The sequence below is a fragment of the Tribolium madens genome, unplaced genomic scaffold (assembly GCF_015345945.1).
Source record: "Tribolium madens isolate multiple individuals breed KSU strain unplaced genomic scaffold, Tmad_KSU_1.1 Scaffold_96;HRSCAF=242;Tcas5.2_LG5, whole genome shotgun sequence".
In the NCBI taxonomy this organism is placed as follows: Eukaryota; Metazoa; Arthropoda; class Insecta; order Coleoptera; family Tenebrionidae; genus Tribolium; species Tribolium madens.
Window position 1 is genome coordinate 12,993,469 of NW_025401068.1, and position 21,657 is coordinate 13,015,125.

Consider the following 21,657-nt stretch of genomic DNA (forward strand, 5'->3'; position numbering starts at 1 on the left):
AAGTCCAAATAACATGTTTCGAAGCCATCATTATTCCTTCGGAATAACCATCAATTTAGTAATAAGCATCACGTATCACGTCATTTCCCTAATTCTCGTTTTTCGAACGCTTCGAATAAGACATTTGAAATTGGTGACTGATGGCCTACCATGTGATCCCCCTAATCGGCGTTAATTGTTTCTTTGTTACGTGTGAGGCCATCCGAGTATTTAAAACCTTTTGTCTTATTAGTTCTTAAATGTGTTAAATGCGCTTTTAACACGGCACGTGTTATGAAATTTATGGTGTTGTTTGCTCCGTGATACGTTCGTTATTCATGGCGAGCTCCAAGACCATCCTTGAATATTCATGTCGGTGCGATTATGGCCAAAGACTCGAAGAAGTCGAATATTCACAATAATGTGGCATTTTCTAAATTGTTTCAGTGCTTTATTGCTCATGAAGAGGCGCTTTGCAACGGACACGTACGCGTGTTTCAAACTATTGCAATGTTTGGTTTGGCACAAAAAAGAATTTTCACACAAAGTTTAAAAGCTCACTAAACCATTTTTGCCCCAACAAAGCCTCAATGAACTTATTAAATATTAACACAACCGGCATAAATTAACAGGTGCCAAGAATAAAATTACGTAACTTAGTTACAAACCTAGTTTCGACTTTTTGCTCCTCATGAGGAAATAAAATTCTTATCTAGATACGAAACGAAACCTGGCATTACTTCTAGGACTTTTATTAAACCTGACTCTAAAATGCCAAAAGATTTTTGTGCGACATTTGTTGCGTTTTATTAAGGAGAACGATAAATCTAATCACAGTCTCAATAAAGAAATACAGGGTGTCCCAGCGAGTTGAAAAAGTCTATTAGTAATCTTTAAATGCTAAAATTAAAAAAATTGTATAAGACATTGATACATACTAAGCTAATGCATCACCCAAAATTATTTTAAACCATACAGCATGTTCCAAAAAGAAATTACGATACAAACTTGTGTTTTTTTTAATAAACACTGTATGTTTTTTTGCATTTTTGGATGTAGCCTTTTAAAACAATGTTTTTACGCTAAACTTTTATTAGTCAATTTCGTTTAGTTTTAAAAATAAGATGTTTTCTTTTTGAAGAAACATGCATTTTTTAAAAATTTATTATACAAAAACTAAGACAGCTAGAACAATTTTTTTACTTCTGCAAAGAAGAAAGTACAGAATTTAAAAGTGTAGCAATTTTTTCGTGTCTTGCATTTGTAAAGATTGATAAATTAAGAGGTTTGTTAAAAATTAAATAAATTAAAAAACTTTTAATGGAACACCCTATTTTTTTGCATCTAATAGATTGATAAATTGTCTATCTAAAAAAATAAACTTTTAATGTCTAGAATTGATAAATGAAACGATATTTAACATTTAATATTAATTGTAGCAACAATGCCTATTAATATCTGAGCATTGTTGATACTGAAATTTGAATTATTTTATTGTAAAAGTAAAGAATAATGGATTCAGTTTAACACAAATGTGAATATTAAGTGATATTTCTTCCATCTTTTATGCAACTGTGCACTTTTTGACTACTGAAGCAATAATAATTATTTTTTTAAATGTTTAACGTTAAATATCTTTTTAGTTATTGATTATAAACACCTAAAAGTAAATAATTTTAGAAAGACAATTTAACAATCTTTTAAACGCAAAAACAATAAATAGGGTGTTCCATTAAAAATTTTTAAGTTATTGAACTTTTAACAAACGCCTTCATTTTTTTATCTTTGCAAATGCAACACACTAAAAAAATGTTACAACCTTATAGCTTGTACCTTCTTCTTTGCGGTAGTAAAAAAAATATTTCTGGATGTCTTAGTTTTTGTGTAATAAATTTTTAAACAGTGCACGTTTTTGTCAAAAAAATCGTTTTATTTTTAAAACCAAGCAAAATCGACTAATAAAAGTTTAGCTTAAAAACATTGTCATAAAAATCTACATCCAAAAACGGTAAGAAACATATGGTGTGTCATTTAAAAAACGCAAGTTTATATTGTAACTTATTTTTGAGACACACTGTATAGTTGAAATTTTTTTTTTTAATTTTACCATTTAAAGGTCACTAATCGACTTTTTCAACTCGCTGGGACACCCTGTATGTTTGTCAATTTTGCTTCTTTTGGATTTTTCTCGAGTAATTCGAAAAATGTTAAAATACAGACAAGAATTTGTTGATTCGTTGTCGAAGTTCGTTGCCAAAAAGTGGAGCAATTAAACAGCGTCTCGCCTAAATTTAAGACTCCTGTAATCCTCCATTATCTCGTCCTTTAATATTGCAACAGCGAGATTTGTCCGAATGACGAAATTCTTTTAAAAACTGTGACTAACAGAATCGATATCGCAATAATCTTCACATTCCCTCAAAAGCAATAATTATAGATAAGATTATTCACGCAGACGATAGATTAGGATCGTTTCTTGTTTTTCAATTTTTAAGCAATTTTTAAGCAAATATGGATAAGACGGAAGTGGGATTATCTGGTGCGAAATGGGTGTAGCGTTTAGTCATAAAGAAAAATCCAAGAAACGGATTTCCCCCGACCGGAAAGAAAATTTGCCTAACTAATAAGGAACGGCAAAATTTCCCTTATTGCAAGATCAGATCATCACCACTAATTGCTAAAGGGAGTCTCAAAAATATTTGTGTTTGGTGGTATACACCCGGCGTCACCTTTTAAATATTTATAGAGCTTTAAACGACTTTGTCTTTTATTGTTTCTCACTAAAATGATTTAATTTCGGAACGTTATCCAACGAAATTGGCACAATCTCAATTCTGTCCTCATAAAATTTTTCGAAATTTTCGACAATGATAATTCGCGATAAAACGTTCAGTGTAATAACACGAAACAAAGAGGTAGCGTCTAATTGCTTGATTACAAAGGCCTCAAAAGCTCTTATCGCTTTTGTCCCCTTTCGCACCTACGACATGGAGGAGCAATACACAGCAATGAATAAAAATGGGAATGGTCGAATCACGATGATGCAGTGCGAAAAGAGACTGTTCCAAGACGGACAAAACCGACCTCGACTTCGTATTGAATTATAGAATTCTTCTGGATAACGATTTTTCCTCCCTCTTTCACCTGTCAGGCCTCCCTCGTGTGCTCCGGTTGGGGGCTGCTGGGGATTATTTCTGCGGTTTAATCGGCGGGAAAACGGTACCAAGAAGCAGGTTTTCCCTTGTCTTAGAACCATTTCATTTAACATTTTTAACAACAAAGTCAAATTTCGCTAGATTTAGAAAAATGAGTGGTCACTTATAGAAATTTTTAAATTTGTCTTCTATTCAACGAATTGAGTATAGGTATAGTAAAAGGTAATAAGTAAATAAAATTCTTGTTTTATTAGCCTCAACTAAAACGTTCCAAGTCGACTCTACCATTATTTTTTTTATTATCCCTCTCTCAACTGAAATATCGTTTTCAAAAGGAGATTAAATAATGATATTTAACAATAACTAATTTAAATCAAAAGAAGCCAACTCTAAATAATGTTATTCCAAAGAAAGACTCAATTTCAGATTCGCAATAGTCAGAAAATGTTTCAGTTTTTAAAATTTGCTTTAAAAATATTCACCATTAGTCGAGTCAGTAGGGGCCAAAAAAGGCCTTTGCCCTACAAAAGGTGGGGTAGTAGTAGTATATTGTTAAGGTCTAGGCCTTGACAAAAAATACAAATTTTCCACCTTGGGGGAGGACCACTCGAGCCGCCATCTTGGATAAAAGGTACAAAAATTAGTTTTTTCCAAAATAATTCTGCAGCGGTTGATTCTACGGCAAAAGTGTTCAGATAAAAGTTAAAGAAGACAAAATTTCTCACATTTTTTGTATCAACATTTTTTTTGTAAGTCTAATGTGTAACGAGTTACAGCGGCGGAAAGATGAACATTTTCCAGAAAAATAGCAAACCTCCCCATTTTTGACGATGAATTTCGTAAGAACAAATTACACTTGTTTTTAATGTTTTTATACAGCGATATGTATTTCAAATTACACTGATCTTTCTTGTTACATATAGGGTTGTTCATAAATATGAAGCAATATTTGAACCTCAAAAAACGATGTTAATTTAATAATAACTCGTGTCCTATCTCTACTGATAAGAATTTTACAGTCCTAGGAATGTGGGTATGGATTTTTTTTTTGTAATAACTTCGGAACCATTTGACCAAAATACAGGTCCAGAAGTCTGGAAACGCTTATTAATTTCTGGCGAAACTATCAATTTTTTTGGCAAAAAAAATATAGGTGTACAATGACTATACAGGGTGCGCCAGAACTCGCGCCCCAGAGAAAATTTTCAAGTAAGGTAAGATACCAGGAACATGAAAAAAATGTTTAAAAAATTCTATCTGTCAAAAAAATTTGACATTTATTTTTTGACAGTTTAATGATACTGATGATCTTGTATACGTTTTTTTACAATTATTTAGAAAAAGTACAAAAAATTTGCCAATAAAAACCACAAATAACATTGAACAGAGTTACAATTTAGGATACAGCTTCCTTGTTTCCTTTTTTAATAGCCTATAGCAAAAAAACTTGGAAAATTATTTTTCCAACAGAAATAAATAGAGTCAAAGTGCAAACTTTAAACCCTCATAACTTCGAAATTTTTATAGATAAAATTTTTTTAACATTTTTTCTATGTTCCTGGTATCTTACTTTATATGACATTTTTCTCTGGGGCGCGAGTTCTGGCGCACCCTGTAGAATTGCTATTGCAAAAAAAATTGAATATCAATTAATTGATTATACTTACGAGATAAACATACTAACATTTTTTTAAAGAAATCTATATACCACATTTTTTTAGACAACGAGCCTGTTACAAGAATTGTTGCTGTGCAATTTTTTTTTTGTAAACTTAACACTTTTTGTTTAAAAAATCTTTGACTTACAAGTATTAAAGATTTTTTTTTAATAAACTACTCGTTTTTTTAAATAAATTGATGAATGTTTAAAGGTTGTAAAGAAGCGATGCCAAGATATTTTTTATTTTAATTAATTGTTTAAACGTACCACCACTTGGTCGGTGGAAGAAAGTTTTGACAACAGATAAAGTTTATAATTTTTTTAACATAAATTGTAACATTTTCAATAAATATTTTTGTACATTTATAAAATGCATGGACATATCTTTGTAAAATAATAAATAAAAAACCGTTTTATTTAAGAAAAAAATATTAATACGAGTAGTATGGTAATCTCAAAAGTTTAAACAATTTTTCTCTTTAACATATTTTGTAATCGGATCTTTTTTCTTAAACCGTCTAATGTTTAACTTGAACTGAAATTTGTAATTAGAAATTTGTGATTTGCAATATTTCCTAAAATATGCACGAAGTTGCCAAAATATGCAAAATATGCATTTTTTACTTCGCCTATTTTAATCAAAAAACATCAGATATGCATAGAAAGCTTAGGTATAATTTTGTTGATATACCTCTTAATAACAAATATGCATTTTGAAAAATCAGTGTAATTTGAAATACATATCACAGTATAAAAACATTAAAAACAAGTGTAATTTGTTCTTACAAAATTCACCGTCGAAAATGGGGAGTTTAACTATTTTTTGGAAAAATTTTCATATTTCCGCCGCTATAACTCGTTACACATTAGACTTACAAAAAAAATGTTGATACAAAAAATGTGAGAAATTTTGTCTTCTTTAACTTTTATCTGAACACTTTTGCCGTAGAATCAATCGCTGCAGAATTATTTTGGAAAAAACTAATTTTTGTACCTTTTATCCAAGATGGCGGCTCGAGTGGTCCTCCCCCAAGGTGGAAAATTTGTATTTTTTGTCAAGGCCTAGACCTTAACAACATATTAAAAAATTAGTACCACCCCACCTTTTGTAGGGCAAAACTCCCTACTAGCTGACTAGACTACGTTGAGATACAAGAATTAAATATTCTTAATATTCGAACAAAAGAAATGACTTGGTGTGCCACGAGAATGACCGGATTTGGGTCCATATGAAATGTCTTAGTTGATGGTATCTTACCTCTCTATTTGACTTTATTTGACTTTAGTTTGGCAATTTGAGCTTTAGTGTATTGGTTTTACTTCAAATGGACCCAAATCCGGTCATTCCAGCGGCATACCAAACCCGATTTATTTTATTTCTAAGTAAAAGATCCTGTGTGTTTAAAACAGTTATTATTTGATGAGAATTTAATGAGATTGGGCAGAAAATTGTCTTCAAGACGACCCTGCACACCCAGATCGATGCAAAAGCAGGCTCTAGAAATGTTTCAAAAGAATGAAAGGGAGTCTTGAAAGAAAACACAGGTGTTGGACGACCGGTTACAGAGGGATGGCACGATGCCAAGACACTGCGCGTTGTTTGGATCCATCTTCTGGTTTTAAGGTCATTCAGAAACGAATTTAGAGATTTGTCTAAACTTTTGGCTTGACCGGTCGAAGAATTTTCGACAAGTTTGGCTACGTCGCAATTTTCAAAAGTGAAGTGTTCGAAAAAAGCCGATTTCCCGAGTGAGCACAAGTAAACAAATTTATTTTTAAAGAGCGAAAATTCGTCTACTTCTAGGAGGACGGAAATAGCAACGGCGGAGGTTTCGCCGCCGTATTATTTGCAAGAAATATCTATTTAAGAATCAGTCTTCCTGGAAATGTCAAGATTATGCTGATAAGCAGTTCTGATTTTGTTTATTTCTTCTCTAATTCACGTTTTTTATCATTCACCAAGTGAAAAGTCTCACAAAGCAATTTCGTTGCTATAAGAAAGTGTTCAAACAGCAATCTATCTAAAAATTAATTAGGATCCTGTTTCGAGAAGCTATAACAGTTGCGAAAGTCGTGATCAAAGGATTATTTACAAGAAAATCTAAGAGTTATGTAATGATTAATTTTCGTAATATTCTAAATTCCGGCAACGTTGATAAATGAGAGGATAAATTACAGGAACATTAGTTATGAATAAAATGATTGTTATAAACTTTTTACGTAATTGACAATTTATAAAGCATTATATTACTTAAAAACAAAAACGAATTTTTTTAATAATAATTTTTTTGACGTAATGGCACATTTATTCCGTTTTTGAATTAGAAAAAAAATCGCTCTATATTTTTACTTTACTAATGACTTTTGTCTTTGCTCAAATTTCTAAATTTGTCTGTAGATACAAGCGCAGATAAAAATATAAAATTTAATTACACGAATATGAATTTAAAAATCCCATCAAGTCTAGATTATTGTTCAAAGTTGTCTCATGTACTGACACAGCAATTTTAGCATTGCTACAGAAAATTAAAAAAAATGACAGTAATTACAAACAATAAAAAAATTCCCTGAGAATTTATGTTGCTTCTGATTTTAGTTACCTTTTCTTAAAAACATACACAACAGGCTTAAATTAGCTTGATTTTGTGATTTATTATCTCAAATAAACGAAAACCCTAAAAACAAGCAAGATTAATGAACGAAACAATTTTGTAAAATGGTCCCAAATTAGTGCTGTAATTTAAAGCTTAATTAATACAAAAATAAAACAAATCTCAACTTGATACACAATGCGAGAAAAAAAACTGATTTTTTATTATCCAGGGTGATTTTTTTAAAAGGATATCCCATAAAATAAACAAAAATTAGAAAACCCTGAGACAGGTCAATTTTTATTTACAGGGGGACACCTTTTAGTGTACTTTTGAAAGTTGTATCATCAATCTTTCGTAATACAAAGAACCCCTTTAAAATTTTAAATGGCACCACCCCCTTTGTGATACCCCAAATGGAAGTTATTTGACCCGAAAATTGGCTGTAAAGTCTGTTTTTTTGTAATGAAAATGCTAAACAGTCAACAAATTCGGTACCGCTAACAGTTTTTATAAATTTGGAAACGAATAGTTCGCAAGCAGGAAGTTAGAAAAAGGGCCCATTAAAATGTAACGTAATTTGTAATGCAAGTTTGCTAAACATTCTCAATTTTTATCAAGAAATTGACAAGAATTTAAATAAACATGAATGAGAAAGAACCTCGGAAAGAATGCAATTAAATTAGTGTCTTTTGCGAAACGAGTTGAAAAAGTAACAATTTTGAAACTAAAGCTAAAGAAGAATTTATAAAATGCATCAACTTTGAGCTCATTTCAATAAATTACACAATTTTTTTTGCCAATTATCATAATACCTACTTGTATCTTTTGCTAAATAACTTATGTATATACATCCTTTTTCATTAAAGTTTTTGTAGTTACTTGTTTTTTTTTTTTTGTACTTACTTGTGGTGTATTTCTATCAAAATTATTAGCACTGAATTCGGTCTTTGGACCTTAGGTTCTCAGGTATTCAATTATAGTGCTTTCAAAGAACAAACAGGCACAAAATTCATGAAAGTTAAAATTTTGCCAAAATCTCAATTTGAAAACATAACCGTTTTTTTTAACAAAACTTATAGGGACAAAAACAAAGAGCAAACAAAATTTGTGGATATGGAGACAAGCTGCTACCAATTTTTTCACTAAAATTTTGACTTGATAATTTCCATTTAAAGAAAAAACAGACTTTATGTTTTGTTTATGTTTTGAGATTTTTTATTTACGTTTCGCAGAACAAATTACTACAAAGTGATCAAGAATTAATAAATCTGTTGGCAATCCTGACTTTAATTTTTAAAGGAAACCATTGGAGTATCCTTCTGATTAAACAATTTAACAATCTTCAGGAGTTGTCCGGTATCTGGTTGCAATGTTACAAATTATTAACAAAAATACTTTATAATCTGTTGCCAACTTAGACATTCCTAAGTGATCACGCTGTATATAAAAGTGCTAGGATAGCTCTGAAACGTCGTTACCGTTAATTGACAATCAAATGTCAAAAAATTACAAAATTGACCTGTCTCAGAATTTTCTAATTTTTGTTTATTTTCTGAGATATCCACAGTGGGTTGTTTAAAAAAAAAACAGCCTGTAGATAAAAAATAAGTAAATAATATCAATAGTTGTTTTTTTGCTACTTTCAATAATACATGAAATCAACTTGATTTTTAATTTGATAACAATTTTTGTAGCTTAGATTTTAGTAATTTCACCAGCCTTTGTACTCTGAAAAGTAGGAAGTTGTATTCACAAACAAAAGGTCGTGATAAAGGGACAATAATATTTTGCAATTTGACATGAAAAGTGCCACTTTCCGCTTGTTTACAATTTCGGTCGCGTCGTGTTAATTGCCCCGATCAATATCAAGTGTGATAATCATTCAATGTTGCTCTCATTCAACAAAAAAGCTACAATGACACACAAATTTGCTCTCTTCGACGGAACAATAACGAAAAAGTGCACAACACTTGTTTTGATTCCGCGGCGGCGTTTCCATTGGGACATCCTCTTGCAACAAACGGGGAAAAATAACTCGGCACATGTTTGTTCCATAATTGGCCCCCACGTGATGTGTAATTAGAGTTATGTTCGCGGAAAGGGCGTTTACTTGGACTCGCCGTAAAGCAACTTGTTGATTGTAGATAGTTTGTTGGGGGTGAAACTTTGACGATGTATTAAAAGCATAATTTCATTCAATTATCCACAGGCTGTTTCGTTCAATTGAATATCGATTCTTGGACTGGGGAGAAACTGATGGAATGTTAAATTAGGGGTAAATAATGACGCCGATTGAAGGCTTTTCGATTTTGCTTTAATTTGTCACGATCGATGAGTTGGTTCGCTTTTTTCTTTATCTAAGATCAGTGCCCATTTAAGGTGTGATAATGTGGATTACAGTATCGTATTTGTTTTATTACCGACGCCATGTTTTGCGATTAAACAATGCGGAAGATGTCAAATAAAATTATTTGTTTTTATAATCATCAAATTACTTCATCTGTTCCAATTACAGTGACGTACGTTTTACAAATTGTACTGCAAATCCTCTTTTTACTCACAGTAAGAAAATATCTACGGAAAGTGAGACAAGCAAGAAAACACATCTCTTTATTCAATTCCTCAGTCGTGTGATTCAAAAAACTGACAGAAATCGTGTATTATTTATTTGTTATCGCAGGAATTTCAAGTCACCAAAACTTTCAAAAAATAGCTGGTCTACTGTAATTTTGACATCTGTCATGTGGGTGACATAACCTGCTACTTTTCTGTATTTTTCTCGGTCAAGAGGTTGTTCTTAAAACTTCTTCTCAACTTTTTCTTCGATCTGATAGTTCTGATAACAAGCCGATGTATGAATTTTAGAGCTTGAAAACTAATGCATTATCCTTTTGAAATAAAAAAGCAAGTGAGAATGAGAGACTAGAAAAATATGAAGAAGTACCAAGTTTCTTTATTTACTTTAATGCAAAATTAACAGAAAAATGTACTTTTTATAAGAAATTGTGTTTTAATAAAACAAGTTACTAATTTTAATACATATCAAAATTGTAGTTTTACTCTCGTATTTAGGCATTTTTGCGCACTAGAGAAATTCTACCCTCAAAATTTCGCAAATTCCAACTTATTATTGTTTGCTTTGGTTGCTTTTTCATAAAAAAATCCAGAAGAATGTTGCGATGTTTGTATTTATTACGAAAAATTAGCATTTTTGCTACTAGAAAATTCATTTATTTCAGTAACTACTTAAGTAAAACCCAAATGTTTTAATTCCGAGGGCATTTCATCAACGCTTTTCGGTGAATTTGTAGGCTGGTCTTTTGAAGAATCATGTGGTTTGTCATAAATGTACTTTCTAAAAAGTACATTTTTCTGTTAATTTTGCATTAAGTAAATAAAGAAACTTGCGTAAAGTAAAATCGTTTTCCTAAGACCTACTAAAAATTTTATTACTTTTAAGTTAAATGCGGTATTGTTAAGAGTAAACCAGAGGGTAAACAAATCATAAATGAAACAGGTCAGTTTTTAACAGGGTCGGATTACTTACTTTCTTTTTGTTTAAAATACTTGAAATGTTTTAATAGTTTTTGATGAAGTTGTTATTAAAGTCAAGTATTTTAAGAAATTTAAAAAAGTCAGGTGGTTATTAACAAGCAATTATTAAATAAAGCTGATTTTTTTTTAATAATAGCTTGGTAAAACTCTACCACTACTTTAGTTTTAAAAACGGCCCTGTTTTATTCTAGTGGGTGCCGCAACACTTGCAAAGGAACGTGCCATTTATGGAGGGTTACAAATTAAAGCCATTGTTTGGTTAATCCCTTATAATGTGTCATAAAATTTTTAGTAGGTCTTAGGAAAACGATTTTACTATATTTACTTTAATGCAAAATTAACAGAAAAATGTACTTTTTATAAAAAATTGTGCTTAATAAAACAGGTTACTAATTTTAATACATATCAAAATTGTAGTTTTACTCTCGTATTTAGGCATTTTTGCCCAGTAGAGAAATTCTAACTTCAAAATTTCGCAAATTACAATTTATTATTGTTTTCACCCACTCACATGAGCGTACTATAACCTCTTGGTTGCTTTTTCATTAAAAAATCTAGAAGAATGTTGCGATGTATTTATTACGAAAAATTATCATTTTTGCTGCCGGAAATTTCATTGATTTCAGTAACTGCTTAAGTAAAATCCAAATGTTTTAATTCCGAGGGCATTTGTGGTTTGCCATAACGTGACTCCCTTTCTAAAAAGTACATTTTTCTGTTAATTTTTCATTAAAGTAAATAAAGAAATTTGCGTATTTCTTCATGTTTTCTTGGTCTCTGACTCTCACTTGCTTCTTCTTTATTTCAAAAGGATAATAAAAAAGTTTTCAAGCTCTAAAATTCATACATCTATATGAGATCGAAGAAAAAGTTCAGAAGGAACAATACCTGTGAAGAAGTTTTAGAGAAGTCAGTTCATCGGAAATTTTCAGAATGTTTGGGAATCGAGTTTTCAAAATAATTTTTGATAATTGTTGATAATAATTAATAAATGAGTTGTACGCGAAAAAAATACTGGAAACTATAGTAATATTCTTTTAATTTTTCCCGTTTATCGTAAAACTGTGTCAAATAACACAATTCCATGCGCTACTAGTTTTGTCTTTGTTGTTACTATGCGAATGAGTGAGACAAAATGCAAACGGTGAAGCTTAGCGGAAAATCGTCGTTCTCAAACTATGAGACGCCACTAAGCTAAAATTTATTGTTATTATTTTTTTTTTTTTAATAAATTAATAAGTCTTGTATGTCATGACCATAGAGCGGCATAACGTTTATCTTACTTGCTCCTACCTACTTACTTGAAGAGCGAGAGAGACATCAAAGTTTTATGACATTCGGGTAAAATTAAAAGAATTCTTCTATAGCAGGTTATGTCACCCATATGACAGGTGTCAAAATTACAGTAGACCAGCTATTTTTTGAAAGTTTGGTATTATTTTTGTAACCTAGCAACGGATATAATTTTTCAATTACACCTTAAAGTGCCCTTCTGGGATTGGTGGATTTAAGAGTCTAATAATTTTCTTATGCAAGCAAAAATTACTTCTTCGGCTGCACTTTTTGGCGATCTATTGCCGCTGAACTTGACATTTTTCTCTGGGGCGCGAGTTCTGGCGCACCCTGTATACAATTTTTTGAATAAAAAGGACAAATTGAACTGCAAGGTTTCTCTTATGATTTTTGTCAAAAGACATTCTCCCTCCCTAATCTCCCATCCGCGATTGGAATTTATATTAGCTCGTAACAGATCCGTTCAAATGATTTAATTTATAACACTTTTTAAATTCAGTGCGTGCACCACGACTATATGGGACAAAGAACCAACCTTAGAAGACCACTTATGGGATGTTTTCGTAACAATACTGCAAGACAATAATAGTACACACACTTGAGTAAGCGAGCTTGACACTTCTTTCGACATAAAAGAGGATGGTTGCTGTGGGGGTTGTGGCATCTTTCCCTTGCAAACATTCCACTCCTCTCAAAAAAAATCAATCACATTTTTCTTCGTCTTCGTTAACCAGCAAAAGAGTCATTGTTACTTCCTCGATGGCGTTTTCCCCGCTTCAGCAGATCTTAAATCCGCTGACATCTCCATCGCAATGAGACAACAATGAGGTAATTATCCGCATTGGAGTCGCTTCCGAGCTGAATCTTTTAAAGAGGTGGATGACTCCGAGCGTCCCGCATTGCGGACAATATCCGGCCCTCAGCAGGACAGGAAAGAAGGCCCCTCCTCGCCCCTACCTCCTGGGGATGACGCAGGTGGCGGAGCTGGGCCTGCAAGGGCAGCAACACGCCGAAGACCCACCGATCAATACCCAAGTCTGCTCTCAACATCAACGCAGCTGGCTGTGCATGGGGCGGTCTCCCTTCTTCGTCGTGATGGTTGATGTTTGGCGAGATTTTATTGTTTATGATACAGACTGTGGGAGGTGATAGCTGGTGTTTGAATTTTGGCGCGTTAAAGTCACCGAAGTGAACGGTATTTAAATTTGTAAATCGATAAGGTGGTCATTTTTATAAGAAGTCACGAAGTACGAGTTGAGCCATGGAAATGCTGTTAACAGCAAGGTCAAAAATAACTGCGATATTATGTAAAACGAACTTAACTGTCGCAATAATTCTTTTGTAGAAAAAAAAGTTGCATTACCTTAGAAATTATACAGAATTATAGGCTTCACCTCCTCACTGGGGTAGCAAATTATCAGAAAAAAACATTTACCTACATATACAGGGTTATTCATAAATATTAAGCAATATTTGCACCTCAAAAATTACCTAAGACATTAATTTTTTTGTGTCAAAACAATAGAGTAATCAATTTTGAATAAAAAACGCATAACCTTTAATACCTCTAAAATGGACCGTTTTAAAGATATTTTAATTTCAAGTAAAAACTACACAACTGAAAGCAAAAAGTATGAATTTTGAATGAGTAATATTGATGGCAACAACTGACCATGGTCACATATTTTGCTGTCAGGTATCTGTCAACTTGAGATTGGACGATTATTAGACAATTAATCGAAAATATTTAATAAAAGAGTTTACCTCAGACTCCAAACATAACTTAGAATAAATCCAAATGGATCTCGTAGCTTTTAATTCATAAAAAATTCACAAAAATTTATCGTCAAAGTTGACAGATACCTGACAGCAAAATATGTGACCATGGTCATTGGTTGCCGTAGATACCACTTATTCAAAATTCATATTTTTCATTTTCAGCGTTATGCAGTCCTTACTTTAAATTAAAGTATCTTTAAAACGGTCCATTTTAGTGGTATAAAAGGGTATGCGTTCTTTAATCGAAATTGATTATTCTTTAGATTGAAGCAATAAAAAAATAGTGTTAAGAGGCCAAAAAACGGAAAAATATATGAAAATGTGAATTGCAACAGCTGAAACCGGAAATTGAGTAGATGTATCCGGTTTTCGTAATCACTAGCCTAAAGGGTATGTTCTCGCAAGTAACTATTCCAAATTTTATAATATTTGGTCAATTGGTTCCAAAGTTATTACAAAAAAAAATTAATTTCCATACCCACATTCCGAGGGATGTAAAATTCTTATCAATAGAGATCGGACACGAGTTATTATTTAAATTAACATCATTTGATAGGTCATTTTTGAGGTTCAAATATTGCTTCATATTTATGAATAACCCTGTATACTATCTCCAAAATAAATAATTTATTGTAAGATGAAAGAATAACCAAGAATGAAAATCCTATACTTGCAACAAAATAAAGAAATGTCAGTAGAGACCCTTCAAAATATCGAGTTGTAAAACAAAGTTAGAGAAACTAAAAAAACTATCCAGAAATACCAACTTAGAGAATGTCTCAAACTTGCAACAAAACAAAAATTCTCTATAAAAGGATTCTCTATATTAAATAATAATAATAATAATAATAACAATACTAAGTAGCTTCTTACTGAAAAGGAAATGTTAAAAGTATAAAGTCTATAGCTTTTTACTCAGCCGCAACACAACAAAACACAAGTAAATGACATCGAATCCAATTACTAATTAGGCACAATAATTTAAAATTTCAATGTGTTTTATTTATTTTATATTTTAATTTCAGAATAAATATTATACAGAGTACGAGTATGTACTTATTTCATTTTCTATGGCTTTAATAAGTGTGTTATATAACCCAAAAAACAAATAATAGGTGTCCTCATTTTAATTTTTTTGAGTTAAATTGAACGAGGCTTTGCGATGTTGTCTAATATTTTGAATTCGAGGTGATTACCGTAACCCAGTTATTTTTGAAATGAAGCAAAAACCGGTTTTTGCAACTAGCTTAGTAACTACAATATACGTATAAACTATAAATCTATGTAGTGATATAAAAAAGATTCTTTTTTTTTTGATAACACAAAATGAAAAATCTTACAAAAAAATCACCAAAACGTGCCGGAGTTTAAAAAAATAAGTTTAGTGGATTTGTGGTTTTTAATTTTTTGTGTAAACAAACAAATATTTTGTGTTGGCAACATGTTCTGTATATAAAATTCAAATTTAGTGAATATCACATAAAGTAAGAAATTGGTATACAAAATCACTCGTTACTTAAATAAATTTTACATAAAAATCATTTTTAAAGACATTTTTAACTCCTCACAAAATAAGATAAAGGTTTTTATAAATCGTCAAAAAACTGCAACTGGAGGAAAAAAGGCGCTTAATAAACAACTAAATTCAAAGAATTGTTCGAACTTAAAAAAGTCTACTAGAAGTTTAAAGACTTACACACCTCTAATTAATAAAAGTAATGAGAATTCCTAAGAACAAGTTTAACAATACAATTCGAAAAAATTCAAAAGCCCAAAAAAAAATAATTTAAATTTCAATAAAATTTTCGTTATGGTCAAAATGACTTTTTACAACGTTTAGAGCTTTTCTGCATCAAATTGCGTCACTAGAAAATCTTTTTAAAGTTTGTTTTCTCTTTTCTGGATTTTTTTATATCCTTTCTTTCATTTTTTAATAAGTACGACATTAAATAATACATCCCAGGTCAATATAAACAAAAATCATTTGATTCTGCCAAAATCCTTGAAGTTTAATTAAGTACAAATTATTTAGTGACTTGAGACTAGATGTCATCAAAGGCCAAAATGAGATAACAGTCATTAAGCAATGACTATGGCAATTATGGCCAATCCATTTAAATGTGGACATTTTCCAATAATTATACAGCTCAGGAGTGATTTTATTTTACAATAAATGGAACAACTAGAACAACCAAATACAAGCATAGAATAAACCCATTTAGAACCAAAAAATGAAGATATAACACGTGTAAATGAACAATGAACAAGTATTACAGTCATTGAAAATAATGAACATGAATCATAGAATCGAAAGACAGAACAAAGAGACATAATTCAAAACTAATACAAGAAACTACCTAATTTGTAATAATTATTATAATTGTCGGCTAATTGATGTATTTCCAGGCCAGGAAAAGTGCAAAACATTTCCTTCTTGTATTTCATGTTTCTAGGTACTAGATAGGCAATGTTTATGTTATGATTAGTTTAGATAACACAGCTAGCGCGTAATTAATAAATTTATTTATTTTTAAACAACAAAATAAAAAAAATAGTAGACCTTCCTGTTTTGATCCAAACCTAATCAACTTCTTCTCCAACAGCGGTCCCAATAAAAAATACATAATGAGGCCACTAGTCGTATAATTTTACTATAATGAAAGGAAATTTTGCTATAATTCTTCTGAACAATACGTCTTGTGGTCACTAAACAAACAACAAATTGTTGATTTGTTGTGTCTACTAAACTGTGTTATGCAAATTAGTGTTGTCCAAAATTGGAGTCAAGGTTAGAATCCATCCTCAATGTAACTTTAGACCTGGATGAGCAACTCCGTCCTTGTAAGAAACTAAATGCATAACTCGTCACTAGTGTTAATGAAGTATTACCCACTCATAAACAAATTAATTAGGCGGCAAAAGCCACCGTTTGCAATTACAAACACCGGAAAAAACGGAATGTCCTCGTCTCATCCAAAGTAATCCACTTTTTTACATTTCAAGTACTCTCCTGCTGGAAAAACTAATGACATCATTCGTCGCTCTGTTGCCTCTACGAGAGGAAAAATCGGTTTTATTCGATTGTTCGCGTTCGAAACGAGTGCGAAATTCCAACGTCCATTCATTAAAATTTCCCCAAAATGGAGTGAAAACGTGTTGGGTACCGATTTTCCTTGAACCGGGACAGGATTTATATAATTGGTTGCATCGATTTTCGTCCGTGGATCGATCACGATGGCGCCATCTATCGTGGCGAGTGGTTCGGATGCGATTTATCAGAAAATTATGTGCGTATGACCATCGACAAGACATGGAAAGGTGATGGAAGAGTTCAGGGACGGTATAAACAATAGGCAATCGATGTAAATTAGTTATTTTTGAATTCTTTCAAGGATGTGGGGTGATTAGGGGAGGAAGAGGGAAGATTCTCCAATTTCCGGGGCTGTAAACCGGACTGATTTATTGTTGAGTGAAGTCCGCAAAAAGCGAAGACAGATCAGAGGGTAATTCGACGCGGATTTGGGAAAGTATTTGTTGCTTTCAAAGTGAGAAACGGATAAACGAAGATGGAAACTTAAGAAAAAATGACAATTCAAAGAGTAAAATACAACAACCAAAGCTGTGTTAAATGTTTTCCAGAATTATTTAGCACTTTCGCGCCCCAGAGAAAAATGCCATATTAGGTAAGATACCAGGAACACTGAAAAAATGTTAAAAAAATTTTATCTAGAAAAATTTCGAAGTTATGAAGGTTTAAAGTTTGCACTTTGACTCTATTTATTTCTATTGTAAAAATAATTTTCCAAGTTTTTTTGCTATAGGTTATTAAAAGAGGAAACAAAAAAGCTGTATCTAAATTGTAACTCTGTTCAATGTTATTTGTGGCTTTCATTGGCAAAATTTTTGTCCCTTTACTAAATAATTGTAAAAAAACATATACAAGATCATCAGTATCATGAAATAGACATAAAAAATGTCAAATGTCAAAAAATAAATGTCAAAATTTTTTTACAGATTTTTTTTTCATGTTCCTGGTATCTTACCTTACTTGAAAATTTTCTCTGGAGTGCGAGTTCTGGCGCACCCTGTATTTCTCGCAGAAGTGGATTGCCAACTATGGAAATACTTGTTTTGACTTTGAAAACTTTTTATTGAAAAACCATTTTACACAACACTAATGAAAAATTTATTTCTTATTTTTTTTTATAAAAGTCTTCGACTAAAAAATTTAATACAAATCTTGTGTGTTAACCCTTTTACAGGCTCAGTTATTAAGACACTCCGCTACGCGTCGTGTGTCAAGTTAAATTTGTAATTAACTACTGAAAAAGACAAATCTATTCCTGTAAAAACTAACGGGTGTTTATTTAAGTTTGGCGTCATAGTTGGCAGTGATATGAGTGTGTTGTGAACGGATCACAATTTTTAATACGGCCGGCGAGGTGTCAGATTAATAATTTTCAATACGATGGTTCGTTCACAATAGAACTTTCATGGATAGCTTTGATGCCAAATTTAAAAACACACCCGTTATATAAAAGCAGTATAACTTCTCTAATTTATCAAAGAACTCTGATAACATAAAGCTTTATAACTTGTTGCAGTATTTCTGTTGTTCAAGTTGTAAGTAGTTTCTTTGAATAGGTGTGTTTCTTTACTTTCTTTATCAAAGGCGGTCAATGTCAAAAATGCTAAACGCGCTTTACTGTACTTTTACGCACTTGTGTGTAAAAAAGGATAATTTTGATTTTAAGTAAAATAATAAATTATTTGTAAATAAACAAAAGCAAAACTTACTCCCTGTAAAACAGTTACTAAAAAAATATTGACATAAGGTTTAATAGTATATTATATTATTAAGAGTAAAAGTGATAGTTTATGTGGTGAAGCTAAATAATGTAGCTGAGCCACATAAACTCACTTTTACTCCGAATAACATATACTATTTTATCCGCAAACATATTCAGATCGAGAGTAAATAGCAACACTATAATTAGCAAGTAAACGAACAAAATAATCAGGACGCTTTGCAATGAAATCATAACAAACGTCACTTCATATCTAGTGCAGTTAGTAGTGCAAAATGTCGAATGCTGAAGATCTATAATGTTGGTACCTCTCCAGAAATTGCTAAAGCAGCGAAAGAAACAACATTGCTTAATGTCATTGGTGTGTTTCGTGGTAAAAGTAAAAACGCTTAAGCGAAAAAACTGAATTTTTACTCCAAACTTTTATTTGTGACATTTAGTCATAAAAGGGTTACTTTGTTGTGACATTTGCCGATAAAAAAAATTAAAAAAAACAGCATCATTGAGAAGAACAAATATTCTACACTTTCAAAACAACACGAAATTAATTGTACTAAATGAGACTGCCCACACAAAGCCCAAAACAAATATGGAAACACTGAAGAATTTTAAAGTTAAACACTCATTTATTGTAGTAAGAAATAAATTACTTCACTAATAAACAAAGAGGCCTTAATACCTGATTTTGTACGCCACTGGTACCTATAAAGCTTCCAATTTAAAGTTTATTATGCATATAGAAAAAAAAAACTAAATCTTTAATTATGTTTGATGTAAAAATGTAAATATTACAAAGTATTTAAACTTTTTCATTACAAGTGAAAGTTTGAGAAACAAATCATTTCATGTAAATCATGTTTGAATCGAAGAACCGCACCTGAAAGAAAATTGCGAAGATTGTTAGCTATCTCACATAAAGTGTGATGTGTCGTGTTGATATTTTCTTGAAAATAATGGGATTATAGAGTAGGTGTCATTGTTCCCTCATAATCCTCTTCATGATTAGATAGCTGTATCTTTGAAAAGTTCTTTGTTAGGTAGAACGAAAGAAAAATCTTACGTCATGACAAATTTGCCTCAACTTCACTGGATTAAAAATAGTATTTTTTTACGAAGTCCAAGAAAAGAACTAAATTTGTTATGGTGAAAAATGAGTATTTTCAAATAATGAAGAAAAATGAATATAATCCATTTCATTGAATTGGCATGATTGTGTAAACCGCGCTTTAAATGTGAAAGAGGCTTTACATATTAAGGAACTAAATTTGTCACTAAAAAAGTGAGGTTAAGATAGTTAAAATTTTATTTTTAAAGGAGGTTTTCAGAGCGAGTTTTTTCCATAAGAAGTTTAACACCCTGTTTCATCCCTTTGTAGCTGTAGTTTTAACAGCAAAAACATAAACTATTTGCTTTGGAGAAAATAATTTGGCTTTATTCAAATCATTATATGATTCCATTAATTTAAAACAGGAACAAAAAAGGAAATTGCGTGTACTCTAAATCTGGAGTTCTGAAGAGACCAATTTTTAATTATAATTTGAAAAAATACTGGCAATAACGAATAAGCAACGAAAACATTGAAAAAACGAATACAAATGTCAGTCATGTCACTTTAACAAACCATGTAGGTAAGTAATCAAAGAAAAACAAGAACCCTATCTGCTATTATACCAGGCACATGCGCAGGGCTACAAACTTAAATATGAAATTCCACAGCCAATTTCAATGAAATCTACTATACGACTATTGTGGCAAGATATTTCAGTCACTTTGATTTTTCTAAAACCAATACGAGTTTTACAATTATGACTGAATTGTGTTCATTTCTCAAATAAAAACTTCAAAAATATCAAATATAGCAACCCAGTTAACTTCTTGCATTTCCCATTTGTCAAATAAACTATAAATTTGTATTTGCCTTGGTAAAGTTTATGAATTGTCCTATGACCTCTAGACTTTCTTCCAGAAGGTAGGTACCATTGTTTGTTTATCCCATATATTTTGACCTCAAAATTGCAAATTATTTCTTTCATTTATGCAGGTACATATTTTGTAGAGTAATTTATGCAGGTCACAAGATTCCCAGCACAAAAATAAATTTTCCTTAAACCATTTGAAACGTCCTCGAAAAAAAGTGTAAAAAACTTGAACCACCAAATTACGCAACGAAATAAATAATTTGTTATCACTGATGGTAGCTATTAAATGACGCCGCCGCCCCCCACGCCGAGCCGCCGCTGCGTCCAAAGCCATCGAGTGTTGATTCCTCGAGTAAACCACGTATTCCTGGCCCATCTCCCGTCGATGTGCTCTAATTAAGCCTCGCACATGGTGCGACTGTTTACATCGGGAATAATTCGACTTCCTGTCGAAAATTGCACAAGCCTCCGAAGAGAAAAAGCCGGAAACGCGTTAGAAAAGCCGCACATCCGGCCCGATTGGGGCCATGGGGGCGCGGGGCGCTGAGGAGGAACTCGGGCACTCACCTGGGGCTCGCGAGGGCGCTGTCCAGACGCTGGGGGCCGACGAAGAGCACAGACACTACACACGCCATCCAGTTCTCGAGTGCGCTCAGTTGGCCTCAAGCTATGCCTCCCACCCGCGTTCTGGTTGCGTCACGTCGCGCTTATCCAGGACGCTGCTGCTGGGTTCTGTTTGCTCGAAGACGCCAGAGGCGGATTTAGACGTCCAGACGCCCACTCCCAGAGGCCCTGAAGAAGTCGCGGATTGCTGAGGTGAGGGTTTTCCTGGATGGGGGCGCAGGTGGTGGAAGCGACGAAGAGGTGAAGAAGGAATTATACGACGCTTTTGTGGGTCGGCTCGAACTGGGCTCG

General features: G+C 32.2%; 1 protein-coding gene across 3 annotated transcripts in view; it reads right to left on the reverse strand.

Moving 5' to 3' along the window:
- LOC123013918 (zinc finger protein Xfin) overlaps positions 1-21,433 on the reverse strand; it is a 48,692-nt gene extending 27,259 nt beyond the window's left edge. For all 3 annotated transcript variants that reach the window (XM_044412790.1, XM_044412789.1, XM_044412784.1), the window contains exon 1: positions 21,310-21,433. The gene's annotated coding sequence lies outside the window, so the exon portion shown is untranslated. The remainder of the gene's footprint in view (positions 1-21,309) is intronic.
- Between the last annotated feature and the right edge of the window lie 224 nt (positions 21,434-21,657).